This window comes from Ceratotherium simum, chromosome 33 (assembly GCF_057802395.1).
Source record: "Ceratotherium simum simum isolate JZ-2026a chromosome 33, ASM5780239v1, whole genome shotgun sequence".
Classification (NCBI taxonomy): domain Eukaryota; kingdom Metazoa; phylum Chordata; class Mammalia; order Perissodactyla; family Rhinocerotidae; genus Ceratotherium; species Ceratotherium simum.
This window is the reverse complement of record NC_141932.1, coordinates 18,496,697-18,510,169: the sequence shown is the minus strand read 5'-3', so window position 1 is coordinate 18,510,169 and position 13,473 is coordinate 18,496,697.

Below are 13,473 nucleotides of genomic sequence, written 5' to 3'. Positions count from 1 at the left end.
AACCCTAGGAGGTAGATGCTGTCATTGTCCCGTTTTACAGATAAAGAAACTGAGGCCCAAAGAGAAGGAGTCACCTGTCTGAGGTCTCCTTGATGGTCAGTGGCGGAACCCCTTTTGTGCCCCTGTGTCTGAGCCAGAGCTGGGATCTGAAGTGCTACGCTGTTCTCTTAGAGAATAAAGACGTGTGCTAAGACCCAGACCTCCCAGCTCCAAAAAGGCATTTTCCCATCCACCATGCCCCTGAGAAAGTAAACGTTAGCTCAGACTGTGCAACTCTGCCCAACCATTCATCACCCTGGAACAACAGGTGTGGATAAAGCTGGGTGCAGAGTCGGCAGGGAGCAGGGTCTCCCCAAGGGATGTGCAGCAGCTGTAGGGTCCCAACTCTCCCTTCCCTGAGTGAGTACGGCCTTCTTACTCACTTGTCCTCTTTCTAAAAATTCTAGAAAATGCAAACTAATCTATAATATGGAAAGGAGATGGAGGTTCCCTGGGAACACTGGGGAGGGGGTCAGAGGGGCGGAATGAAGAGACTGCAAAGGGCACAAGGGACTTTGAGAGGAAGGGACATATTCATCACCTTCACTGTAGTACTAACGTCTCTGTGCGTGCATATGGGAAAACGTAATAAATGTATGCTTCCCATATGCTAAGTTTATTGTTTGTCAACTATAACTCCATAAAGCTGTTACAAATCATATATAGACATATAAACATTCCTTAAAGTATAAGTTGAATTAAAAATACAAAACTCTGCAGCAGGACTTTTTCTTGCACATTTTCCTTCTTGTCCAAAAGAGGACAGCAGAGCCACTCCACAGCCTGGAGCCTCCCCAGGGGGCTGCTGACCTCCCTGAGCATCCCCCACAGCCCAGCAGGGTCTGTCCCTCACCAGCCTCACTCAGTCCACCGTCCTCCCCGCTCTCCATCTCCCCACAGTAGACCCCCTCAGCCCCTCCATCCAGCGAGGCGTCTTCCCCCTAAAGGCTGGTCCCTCTGCAGGCAGCTCCTCCCTCCACACCCTTCGTCCTTCACGTGATGAATGTCCACTCATGGTTCGGGTCTCAGCAAAGGTCACTTTCTCAGGGTGCTCTCAGTGATCCCCAGACCAGCTGAGACTCCATTACATGCTCTGGACGCACCAGACACACCCTTCACAGGCCTTCTCTCAATTACAATTAACTCCTTAGTTCCATGATTTTCTCTGAGTGCCTGTCTCTCCCTGACAAGGTAAACTCTGTGACCCCAGGCCCCACATGTGTCCTGTTGTCTGTGGGGTTCCCAGGGCCCAGACCAGGACCTGACACGTCACAGATGCTCAGTAAATACTTATCAGATGGATGAGGGAAACTGCACATAAGAAGGCTTGACACCCCCATGTGCCACTGGGGGTCAGAGCACATTCTGTGTAGACACAGGGCACTGATATCAGCATGGGAGAAGACCTTGGTCTGTGGGGACACCTGGCTGTGGTCCCCTGAAGACGTCTCACCAACTCAAGGCATCCCAGGGAACAAGAGGGACTTCCCATCCAGGACGGGACAGGAGAACCAGGATATGTGTTTGCTTCCATCTCAGAGGGGCTGAGGGTCCCACAGGGGCCTTCCCTCCCCTAACAGAGGAACCCATGGGATCCCCACATTGAGTTCCACGTGGAGCTGCCCCAGCTGCTGGGCCCTGTGGGGGCAGCACATCAGAGCAGACATCAGAGAGGGACACAGATGACTTTGGTCCAGCGCCCCAGTGCTGTGATGGGGGAAACACAGGGCATTCGGGGACCAGCCCCTGAGGCCAGCATCCTCATCTGAAAGCCTCAAGAGACCCCTAACCAGGCCCCTCCTTTGAACCTCAAGGTCAGAGAGCTCACTTGAGGTAGCACATCCACCAGGCAGCCCAAGACACTGGATCAGGAGTCGTCTGGACATCGTCTGTCCTCTGCCTGGGCTCGCCCTACACTGGGATGGAGTCGAGAAGCCTGGGGACCCACACTGCCCAGGATCTGGGTTGACCAACCCTGCAGCCTGGAGGTCAGATCCCACCTCTGTCCAGGGCTCAGGGCCAGCTCACACCCTCTGGAACCTGGTCAGCATCCCTGGTGCAGCCCCTGACATTGGCTGCAGGTCTCCTCATGGCCTCCAGGGGGCGACATTGGGACTCACAGACAACACACAGGAAATAATGTGGCTTTAGCTAAAGAGGTGGAGAAGGGGCATGATTTCCAACCCTCCCTCCAACAGACCCTTCTGGGTCCTTCCTACCTTCATGAAATGTCCCACCCACTCCTTCTAGAGGCCTCTGAGCACCCAGCTTTGTCAGGTGTTCCTGTGCAGGCCCCTACTCCGTACCTAGCACCACATATATGGAAGGCGGAAGGACCACAGGAAAGTCAGCCAGGCGAGGACAGAGGCCCCCAGGATGGTCAGGAAGCACAAGGACAGGCTCTGGCCACAGCTCAGCCAACAGACACAGAGAGGGAGGGTGTCCCTGAAACCTTCCCCTGAGGACTGGGGAGCCGCAGCCACCTGACCTCCCACCACCACGGTCCTACACCCAGGACACACAGGAAACCTCCTCCTTCACACCCGGGAACTGCAGCTCCTGAGACACCCATGCTGGGTGTCTGTCCCTGGAAGCAGAGGCCAGGCTGGTGACACCTGGAGATGGAGGGCGGGTCCCCTCACCAGTCATCACTCAGCTTGCCCCTTTCTCATCCCCAGAGTCATCCCTGTGACCTTCTTGCTGGAAGTAAATCCAACCTTCCCAGAGCATTTGAGGACACGGGGAAGACCCTGGTGTCCAGCTGTGTTTCTGTGTCACAAACAGAAATAATCCCTTGGGTTTGGAGACCCTTGGGTCTCTGTGTGGTGCTGACAGACCCCAAGGCCAGGACACAGTGGAGGCCAATGCTGGGGGGAAGGTGGGTCATCCTCTCAGTGCACAGGGGTCCCCATCAGCCTTGCTGTTGAAAGTGTGCCCCACAGGCCAGTGTGATCAGCATCACCTGAGAGCTTGTTAGATGCAGACTCTCGGGGCCGCCCCACACCTGCTGGGTCAGAATTTACATTTTAACGGGATCTGCAGACCCTCCCTGTGCACAGGAGATGGGGAGAGGCTGCCCCACCCCTCACACCATGGGGTCTGAGCTGGCAGGGCATCCATGTTATCAGCACTGCTGCTGAAACGACATTTCTAAGGTGTCACCCGGACACTCATAATCTTTATAAAGTTCCCCAGGGGATTCTGATGCCCAGCAGGGGTGACATCCCTGTGACAAGAGTTCCTGGTGGGGCCCCAGGATCTTCCTGAAGAGAAAGGCCAGTGGGGTTGAGAGAGAGGGAGGCTGACGGTGCACCCAGAACCTGCGCTGTGGAGACTGCTCAGCACAGGATGCCCCAGATTGTGCTTGTCCAAACAAAGGTGTGTGTGTGTGTGTGTGTGTGTGTGTGTGTGTGTATGGGGGGAATCACAGATAAAGAGGAAGAGGCCTGGCAGTTCCTAGGGAACCAAAAAGTAGACAGAAAAGAAAGGGGAAGGAGGGGATGAGGGAGGCAGGAATGAGGGGAGGGAGGAGGAGGGTCCTGGGCAGAGACCCCACTCCTGGTCCCACATGACCCAGCTAAGCACTCCTGCCCCTGGAGGAGGCCCAGCACAGAGGGAGGAAGGACAGCAGAGCTGAGGCATCTGGACAGCAGTGCTTGTGAGAATTTCTGGAGCTGAAGCTCTTCTCACAGAGGGTAGGAACAGAGCAGGCAGTAGACACCATGGAGCCCCCCCTCAGCCACTGCCCACAGAGGGCGCAGCACATGGAAGGGGCTCCTGTTGGCAGGTGAGAGGAGATGATTCCCTGAGGGAGGGCTGTAGATGGGAGATCAGGAACTGCTGGAGTCTCCTGGGGAACACGGGGCTCTGAGTGTGGACAGAGGACTTCTGTTGCCCTGAGGGGAGAGGACATGGGAGCAGAATAGGAGAGGGGGAGGGGACTCAGCAACAGGAAATTCTCATGATCTGGAAGTGGTGAGGGGCAGGAGTATCTCAATTGCTATGCCCTTGCAACCTGATCATCACTGAGGAATATTTTTTGAAAATTGATGATAAAAATAGCAATTTATTTGAGGATGACCCTAGAAAAAACAACTGGGAAATCTAAACAATATCGTTGCCTACTACCCTTAGAAATAGGGAAACAAACACCAGGACCTGGAGGGCCCTGGGAACACTCATCACTCATCCACAGGCATTTTCAGCCTGTTCCAGGCACTGCGGGTACAACTAGATCAGATAAGTCCCTACCTTGACGAAGCTCACATTCTGTGGGGAGGAGGACAGACAAGCAAAGAGATCTCCAGTGTGATGTCAGGGACTGACAAGTGCCATGAAGGGAACAGAGCAGGGAAAGGTCAGACAGTGAAGACAGAGGGTCTTTAGAGCAGGTGGTCAGGGAAGACATCTCCCAAGGATGCCCCTGAGAGTGAGCAGGGCTCTGAGGGCAGTGAGGGAGTGAGCTGGGCAGACACCTGGGAAGAGTGTTGGGAACAGAGGAAATAATAAGTTCAGAGGGGCTGAGTAATGGTGGTCATGCTGTTGACATTGACCTGTAGACACACACACACACACACACACACACACACACACACACTCAGACTCCAAGTCTAAGAGATGAAGAGACCTGCTCAGGCCCCAGGGCCTCATCTTTCCATCCCAGTACATACGTCCAAATATTGATCGATATCTCTCTCTTCCCTGCTAGTCTCACTCTTAACCTTCTGGAACTCGCCCAGCACTGCCCAACCTTTTATCGAACTGTTGCTGTCCAATGCTCTCGAAGGGAAGGATGTTCTTCTAGCTGTCCACAATCTGCCTAGGAATCCTGCAGCGTATGTCTGGTACAGAGGAGACACGCTAGAGCCCAAACATCAAATTGCAACATTTGTAATAGGTAGATCAGGAAATATCCGAGGGCCTGCATACAGTGGTCGAGAGATGATATTCATCAATGGATCCCTGCAGTTAAAGAAGGTCACCCAGAAGGACACAGGATACTACACCCTACAAATCATAAAGAAAGACTTCCTAATTGAAGTAGGAACTGGATGGCTCTGTGTATACAGTGAGTGATTCCTCTCTGACTCCTAGGTGTTGGGTGGAGTGAATTCTGCTTCACACACACACAATTGAGAGGCCTGGACTGTACCTACATCCCCCTTTGCATTATGTCCCATGTTGGGATTGAGCATTTAGTGCAGGACACAGACAGTGGAGATAAACTTCAAAAGACTGGAGTTCCTTTCCTGCAATCCAGCCCCTGCAGACATCCCCTGCAGAGAGAAGGACCAGTCTGATGAGAGTAACCCAGCAGGGAGATCAGTCTAAGTCCAGCCCCCTGGGCCCCTCCCCGGGACCATGACCCTGCAGGGCTCAGTCAGGGCCTGGCTTGAGGGGCCCCCGGGACCCTCACAGAGAAGCTTAGCCTGGGAAGTTCCTGCACAGACCCCTGTCCCAGGGCTCCTGACTCCAGTGACCCTGGGGAGCCTGTGCCAGGTTGGGTTTTGGCCTCCTGGGCGGGGCTGACTGGGAGCAAGGATTTCCTGGCTCCCCAAGTCCCCAGGCTCCTGAGCTGGTGACCAGCCAGGGCTCAACCCCAAGCACCACATCTGGGCAGGGGCAGAGCCTGATACTTCACCTGAGACTCAGCGTGGAGAGCACAGATGGACAAGATCCCCAGGCCATTAGCCAACTGCCCTGAGGGACTTAGGAGACTCCAGAGGAAGGTCAGTGCCCCCAGGGGAGAAGCAGAGGGGAGAAGATGCTGCTGGCAGGTCCTCATCCACCAGGGATCAGGCCCACGGGTATAATCTCTTGGAATCAAACAATCACAGATGCCATTTATTTGGGCAGCTTCTCGCTCCCAAGATTTAGGTCAGCTACTATGAATATTTTAAGGTTAATTCACTGACAGCCTGACAGCCAAATATTTATCCTACTTCACTGAGGGGACACTGAGGCACAGGGAGAAATAGTCACTGAATCAGGGTCACATAGACCGTTAAGTGGCACAACAGTCACACGAGGTCTGTCTGCAGTCACAGCCCTGTCCTCTTGTCCACCAGGGGCCTTATTAGTTGTCTGTGGACCCCTAGACCAGCTGTCAGTTCAGATCCTTTCTTCGTAGGTGTCCCCATCTCAGAGGGAGACATTCTGGTCTGGGGATCGAGAGCAAATGGAGAATTCATCCCCGTTTACTCTAGAGCTAAATTAGCTGCATGAACAGAGTCAGTGCAGAGTCTGTCCAGGCCGCCCCCTCAGGTGGATGATCAACCTTCCTGCACTGGACTTGACACCACTTATTTGTTTCCTGATGTGTTGGGGTCACTCCCACTGGAGTAGAAAGGAAAGGACTTTGCCGTCTCAGTCCTCACTCTACCCCTGCAGCCAGCACAGGGCCCGCGTGTAACAAACTCGCAATTGTTTTTGATGAAGAAAGAAGGAATGAATGGTGAAGGAAGAAGGAATGAATGACTCAGATATCTTTAGATATTGGAAACTGGATGCAGAGTCCTTGGAATTCTGGCCACACAGGGAGGGTTCTCTGACCCTCAGGAGCTGAGGTCCATGTGGCAGACCTTGCACTGCTCTCTAGGGAAATTTCCGTCCCACTGTTGGTCTGAGGCCCTGGGATATTAATCATAATTTTCCCATATGGGAGATTTTAAACTTCTTCTCAAAAGTCTGTCTCATAACCACCAAACACAGATGGTCCACGAGGGCCAGATTTGCAGCCAGTTCAGGCTCCCCCGTTTCCATCAGTCAGACCTTCTGCATTTGCACACGTCCACACCTGCCCTCAGCAGAGACAGAGGAGACATTAAAGACCAGGGAGAGATCAAGTTCTGCTGCCAAAGCCAGGCAGCTCCTGCCTGTCCGCTCACTCCATACTGGATCATTCCTTGGACTCTCTCTGTCATTTATGTGTCACTGGCTCATGTCAGTTCCAGTCACCTGGGAGGGTGTGATCCACATCTTCACCCTGAGGCCTGAGTCCTCACCTGACTGCCCTACTTGCTCCTGGTCCTCATGTGTTATTTATGCTCAAACCCCAGACTCACCATTACCCATGTCTAGGAGAAACTTGAAAATGGTGCCTCAGAGAAAACACACCTCTCTAGGTGATGGAGGTGTGTGCAGTGGGAAGGAATCATCCCTGGGTGGCCAGGCTGTCAACTGGTCAGTGAAGAATCAGCAGAGGCTTGAAGGTGGGGGGGTCTCTGACTCTCATCCTGTGTCTTTTTAAGACCAAACCCTGCTAACATACTGACACTTGAGAAAGTCTGTGCTTTCTCCCAGACGTGGAGCAGGCGGCCTCATGTTCTCTGAGCACTCTGATCCTCATGCATTTCTCTTGAGATACAGAAACTTGCCTTATTCTTTTAAGGGTTCGGGTTGGCTGAGAAGTGAGAGATGTCAACTGTGATTGAAGATGCCTAGGAGGAATCAAGGTACCACACAGGGCGATGTCCTCTCTGTTCCCTCCACAGTGGAGTTACCCACACCTGTCATCACAAGCTCCAGCCCCATGGAGCACAAGGACCCTGTAGTGTGAATGTGAACCTGAGACTCAGAACACCACCTTATGTGGTCCATCAACAGTCACAGCCTGGAACTAATAGGTCATATGGTGTTCTGTGTACAATTTCTCAAATATTCCCCATACCGTTTTCGACAGTGGATGCATCATTTTACCCTCCCGTCAACAACGCACAAGGGTTCTGATTTCTCCATATCCTCTGCAGCACTTGTTTTCTGTTTTTTTGATAGTAGCCATTCTTATAGATATTAGAGGGAGTATCTAATAGAGGGAGTATCTGATTGTAGTTTTGATTTGCATTTCCCTAATGATTAATGCTGTTGCGTATCTTTTCATGTGCTTATTGGCCATTTGTTTATCTTCTTTGGAGAAATGGCTGTTCAAGTGCTTTGCCCATTTTTCAATCTGGTTATTTGCTTTTGTTGTTGTTGCTGAGTTTAGGAGCTCTCTGTATACTCTGGATATGAACCCCTAATTGATATATAATTTGCAAATTATTTTCTTCCATTCCATAGGTCACCTTTCACTCAGTTGATTGTGTCCTGTGATGAAGCGAGGTTTTTTAATTTGTGAAGTCCAATTTATCTATTTTTTCTTTTTTTTTTCACCTGTGTTCTTTGTGCCATATTCAAGAAATCATATTTCCTTCTAAGAGTTTTATAGTGTTAGGTCTGACCTATAGAATGTGGTCCATTTTGAGTTAATTTTTATATGTGGTGGAAAGCAATGGGCCAGCTTCATTCCTCTGCATGTGGATATCTAGTTTTCCCACACTGTTAGTTGAAAAGACTGTCCTTTCTCCATTGAATGGTCTTGGCTCCCTTGTTGAAGTCATCTGATCATGTAATTGAGGCTTTATTTCTGGATCTCTGTTGTATTCTGTGATCTATATGTCTGTCTTTATATCAGTGCCACACTATTTTATTAAGTCTCTGAGCTGAAGCTTCCTGATTTTGAAATCAGGAAGTCGGATTCCTCCAATTTTGTTCTCCTTTTTTTAAGATTGTTTTGACTATTCAGGGTGCCCTGAGATTCCATATGAATTTTCGGTTGGATTTTTCTATTTCTGCAACAATGTCATTGGGATTTTGATAAGGATTATATGAAATATGTAGATAGTTTGGGGTATATTGGCATCTTAACAATATTATTTTTTTCCGTCCACAAACATGGATGTCTTTCGATTTATTTGTGTCTTCTTTAATTTCTTTCAGAAATTTGGTAGTTTTCAATGTACCCATCTTTTACCTCCTTGGTTAAATTTCTTCCTATATTTTTTATTCTTTTTGATGCTATTGTAAATGGAACTGTTTTCTCAGTTTGGTTTTGGGATTGTTCATTGTTATTCTATAAACATGTAACTGATTTTGAGTGTCGATTTTATTTCCTGCAAGTTTGGTGATTTTGTTTATTAGTTCTAACAGGTTTTTCTGTGTGTGGGGGAATCTGTAGGGTTTTCTACACATAAGATTATGTGTTCTGCTAAAAGAGATAATTTTTCTTCTTCCTTTCCCATTGGGATGTCTTTTATTTCATCTTCTTGCCTCATTGTTCTGACTAGGACTCCTCCACTTGTTGAATAGAACTGGCGAAAGCAGCATCCTTGTCTTGTTTATAATCTTGGAGGAAAGTGTTCAGTGTTTCACCATTGAGTATGATGTTAGCTCTGAGCTTTTCATTTATGATCATCGTCATATTGAGTAGTCTCCTTCTCTTCCTAATAGTGCCTGTCATCTGTTAAAACCAGAGATATCCTAAACCATGATATTCAATCCCCAGGCCAGGAATTAAAAGTCCTTTTCAGAGTGAGAAATCCTTTAGATTAGAAGCTTTCCAGGTCCGAGGGTGGTGAGGATTGAGTGGGCCATCCTCATTCCCTAATGAATTACTTAACAAGAAGTAAATGCATTCCCACTTTATGTTATGTTCCCTTGGCCCCAGAGATGGACAGAGCTGGCAAGCGTGCTTTCCCCAACACACACAGAAGTGCATATAGGAAATGTGGCCTTATCTTTTCTGAAGTCAAAGAAAGTTCTAGGGAAGAATCACTGAAATTTCATGAGAGAAAAATTCATGTGATGATGAGGTTGTAGGACACGCGAAATGAGAAGAAGTTCCTGGTGCGGTTACTACAGAGATGTCCAGGGGGACAGTCAGGAGTCACCCTGGGGTGATCTGGGGGTCAAAGGGGAGGTGCAGCCCTCTCCTTACAGATGGTCACCTGAACAACGATACTCATCCTTCTGCAGGGGTCAGGGCCATCCTATGGGTCACCTTTATGGAGTGGCTGGTATCTCTGAGGAAGGAACAAGGCCCTAAGCCCCAGGCTCACTCTCAGTCAGTCACCTCCTCTGTTTCTTCACAGAGCCAGTGTCAAAGGCCATCGTCGGAGTCACCATAATACATAAAGACCCCAGTCACAGAACATAAGCTGCAGTGGTCCTAACCTGCCTCACAAATGTTACTGGGATCTCCATCCAGGGGTTCCTCAGTGACTAGAGTCTGTGGCTCACTGAGAGGAAGACGCTGTCCTAGGACAACAGCACCCTTGCCATAGACCCCGTCAGGATGGAGGATCCTGGGAATTATTAGTCGGAGGCCTCCAACCTGGTCAGTTCCAGCAAAAGTGACCTCCGCAGGCTCAATGTGAAAGATGAGTCTGGCCCTCTGGCTCTCTTACCCTCCTCTATGTTATTCAACTCTAAATAGATTTTTTTCTTATCTGCAAAATGATCATCTGATGCACTTTTCAAGTAGAGTTGCTGTAATAGTCAGTGATGAAAATGGAAAGTCCTTAGAAGACTTGCATTGAGTCAATAAATGCACAGCAATGTAAACTGGCATTCTCATTATTGTTGGCTTAAGGTCACATGCCACTCCTGTCCCCAGCTCTTGTTGGTCTCAATTGCACCAGCTTCCCAGTGGAAGGACAGGCAGTGGTTGTGCAATGAGGGGTGGGAGCCCACGATAAGCTCTTAGGAATCTCAGTTCTATCCCTCCTCTGGGGAAGGTGTGGATGGTGCCAGAACTGTGACACAAACAATGGGAATAGACAGGAGGATATCCATGTGGGCGTTAATACTGATCTTTCTCTCCCTGTCTGATTCCTCTCAGGAATTCCTACAGTCTTCTTGAGCGTTCTTATTTCCAGGGCAATAGAGTTATTTGCGTACGTTCAGTAAGACTCTGTCCTCCTTGTTACTAGGATATCATTGGAAACATTGGTGGTGCAACCACAGCTTTGACTCGATTGTCCTAGTTGAGAATGACGCCCATGGGATCAGACATGACCCACACTTCAAGGAGCTAAGGTTGACTTGATGGGTATTTTGGGGATCTGGAGAAGAGAGGGCCTCACTCAAAGCTCTAGAGACTGCAGGTGAGTCCTGATGTCCAGGCTTCCTAACGTCAAGAGGCTGTTAAAAGTCCCATCTGAGGCTCCTTAGGAAAACCTGCATCAGAGGAGAAACTCTGTGGTGAGTGTGCAATCCTGCTGCACCTGTGTAAATAATCGGGCCAAATCAAGTGAGAGCAACCTTGTTTTACGACCAAAAACACTCTTCCTTAGAGATGAACTTTGTTGAAACGGAAAGTGACTGTTGGAGAAATGTTGTGTCTCCGTGGAAAAGTCCAGCAAGCAGAGCCTTCTGATGGTCAGATTCTGGCCCTGTTCACTGTCTCTCTGCTGTTTTGCACGTTTATATATTGCAGGGAACTGATGGAGATGCAGGCTGGGTCTTGGCTGATAGAGATGGAGTTGAGTTTCTCTCCCACTGTAAAGAAAGCAGTTTTGTCATGACGTAGAGGCCTCACGTTACCCAAAGATTCACTAAACTTTAGACAGTTCTTCCTGACTGCAGGCCCCTGGCCTCCATTGTCTTAGAGCATTTCTGTTAGAAATGTAATTGAAGTCTGTAATTGCAGATTCTTTTTCTGCCCTTTTGAAAGGCATATATGTCTCCTCAAAATTTTGTTGCTAGTTTGAGATTCCAGGGAATGTCTTTCCCAAGGGGCTGGGCCCATCCCTTTGAAATGTAATCCTCCTGGATGATCTTGCCCCCACCTTCCAGTCTCTGAGGGAGGGCAGGAGCCTAACTTGGGTGGGTCCCTTTACAAGCATGATGTAGAACTACCTCCTGTCAGGATTTTAGGAAAAGTTTTACTTCTCTTTAGAGTAAGGCTGGTTAGCAAACACAAGTGCCTACAATTCCTTCCACGGGCTCTTAAAATCTCAGCAGCCTTTTGTTTCAGGGGTTGAGTTCAGTCTCTCTTTCCTAGTGCACTGGTCTTGAATAAAGTCTTTCTGCCTGTTTAACTTTGTCTGGTGCAATTTTTACTTGGACATTACCTACCTGTAATTTGCTGATCCTGTTCTCCCTCACACAGTGTGAATCCTCACCATATTTTCAAATCCTCTAATATCTTTCCTGTTCTGGTTATTATCCTCCAAATGAACATTTCCAATTTTCCTCCCTCCCTTCTGACTTGGTGTCCACAGCAGGAGACGACCTGACTTCTCAGGTCCTTCTGGGGTCCCAGGTTGCCTCCTACCCAGGCTTTGCCACCAGGATCTGAGAAGCACTGGGAGCTAGAGTCCAACAACATGAGAGAGACATGGAAGGTGCCCCCACCACAGTGGCCCTGACCCCATGGTGTCCTCATTCCACACACATCTTCACCTCACCAGAGGGAACAAGATCACGTAGATTTTTAAAGATATTCTGTCATAAATCCGAACCACTTCAGTGGATAAGCAGGTCCCTCCCGTAACAGCCACCCGCCCGCCTGCCCAGGACCACTCTGTCCAGGGCCCTCTCCAGCCTCGGGCTCAGGCCAGACATCTGTGTCCTCATTGCTTTGCTGTCTTTGTTGTTTTCACAATCTCCACGTGCCTATTCCAAGGAGAGTCCACAAATCGAACCTGGGAAATGGTGAATAGGATCTGTCCTCTGGTTCTGTGTCCTTTTCTCCTCTTGGTCTCTGGGGTGTTTGGCTGAACCCTTCAAGACCCGGCAGTGAGGTGGAGTATGGGTAAGCAGAGGTGAGGGATGGGGTCTGTGCCAAGTCCAAATGAGAAATAGTAATGCTTGGGGCAGATTTTGGGGTGTTAGGCGTGGTTTAGGATGTATTGGGGCCATGCAAGAGAGCTCTTTTTTGGGGGTTCCTAAGATAGGGTGAAGATTCTGAATGAGAAACTGACCTACCTGTTGGGGGAGGAGCAACTGGAGCAGGTGGAGTGAAGGTGGGGCGCCATCCTTCCAGACTTGGATGATGTGAGGGGTGAGATATATGGTTGAGGGGAAGGGTAAGGTTCTTGAAGATTTGATTACTGCCTTGACATTTTGGGACAAGAGAGCACCTGATGAACAGGCTGAAGGTGACATGGGACAGGGGAGAAGGGGGAGAGGGAGATGAGAATCCACTGGGGTCTAGGAGTCTGGAGAGCGATGAAGGACTGGAGGATGGAGGGCACCATGAACACAGAAGACCTGACCTGAGAACATGTGGGGAATCAGGTCAGGAGGGAGTTAGAGTGTGAGATATTCAGACTAGAAAAGGGATCTGGGATGGATCCTGGGAGAAGGAGGGGAATGCAGGGCAGGGGTGGCATTGAGGTCCGAATTGAGGGCCAGAGTTTTCCAGTCTCCAGTTCTGACCGGTTGAGACATGTGTAGGTTGTTCTCAAAGCCTGGAGCACTGTAGAAAAGCCAGATCTCACCCTTGTACCCTGAGACCTACTTCAGCTGAGTCAGCAAGTGAGCCATATCCCTAGGGGATTTGTGTGTGAGTGAGGAAGCCTGAATAGGAGCCTGGGGACAGGCAGGGGAGGGCAAATGTGGGGGTGAGGATTGGGGGCAGAATGAAGTTGCAGAGTATGGAGCCTTTTCCTC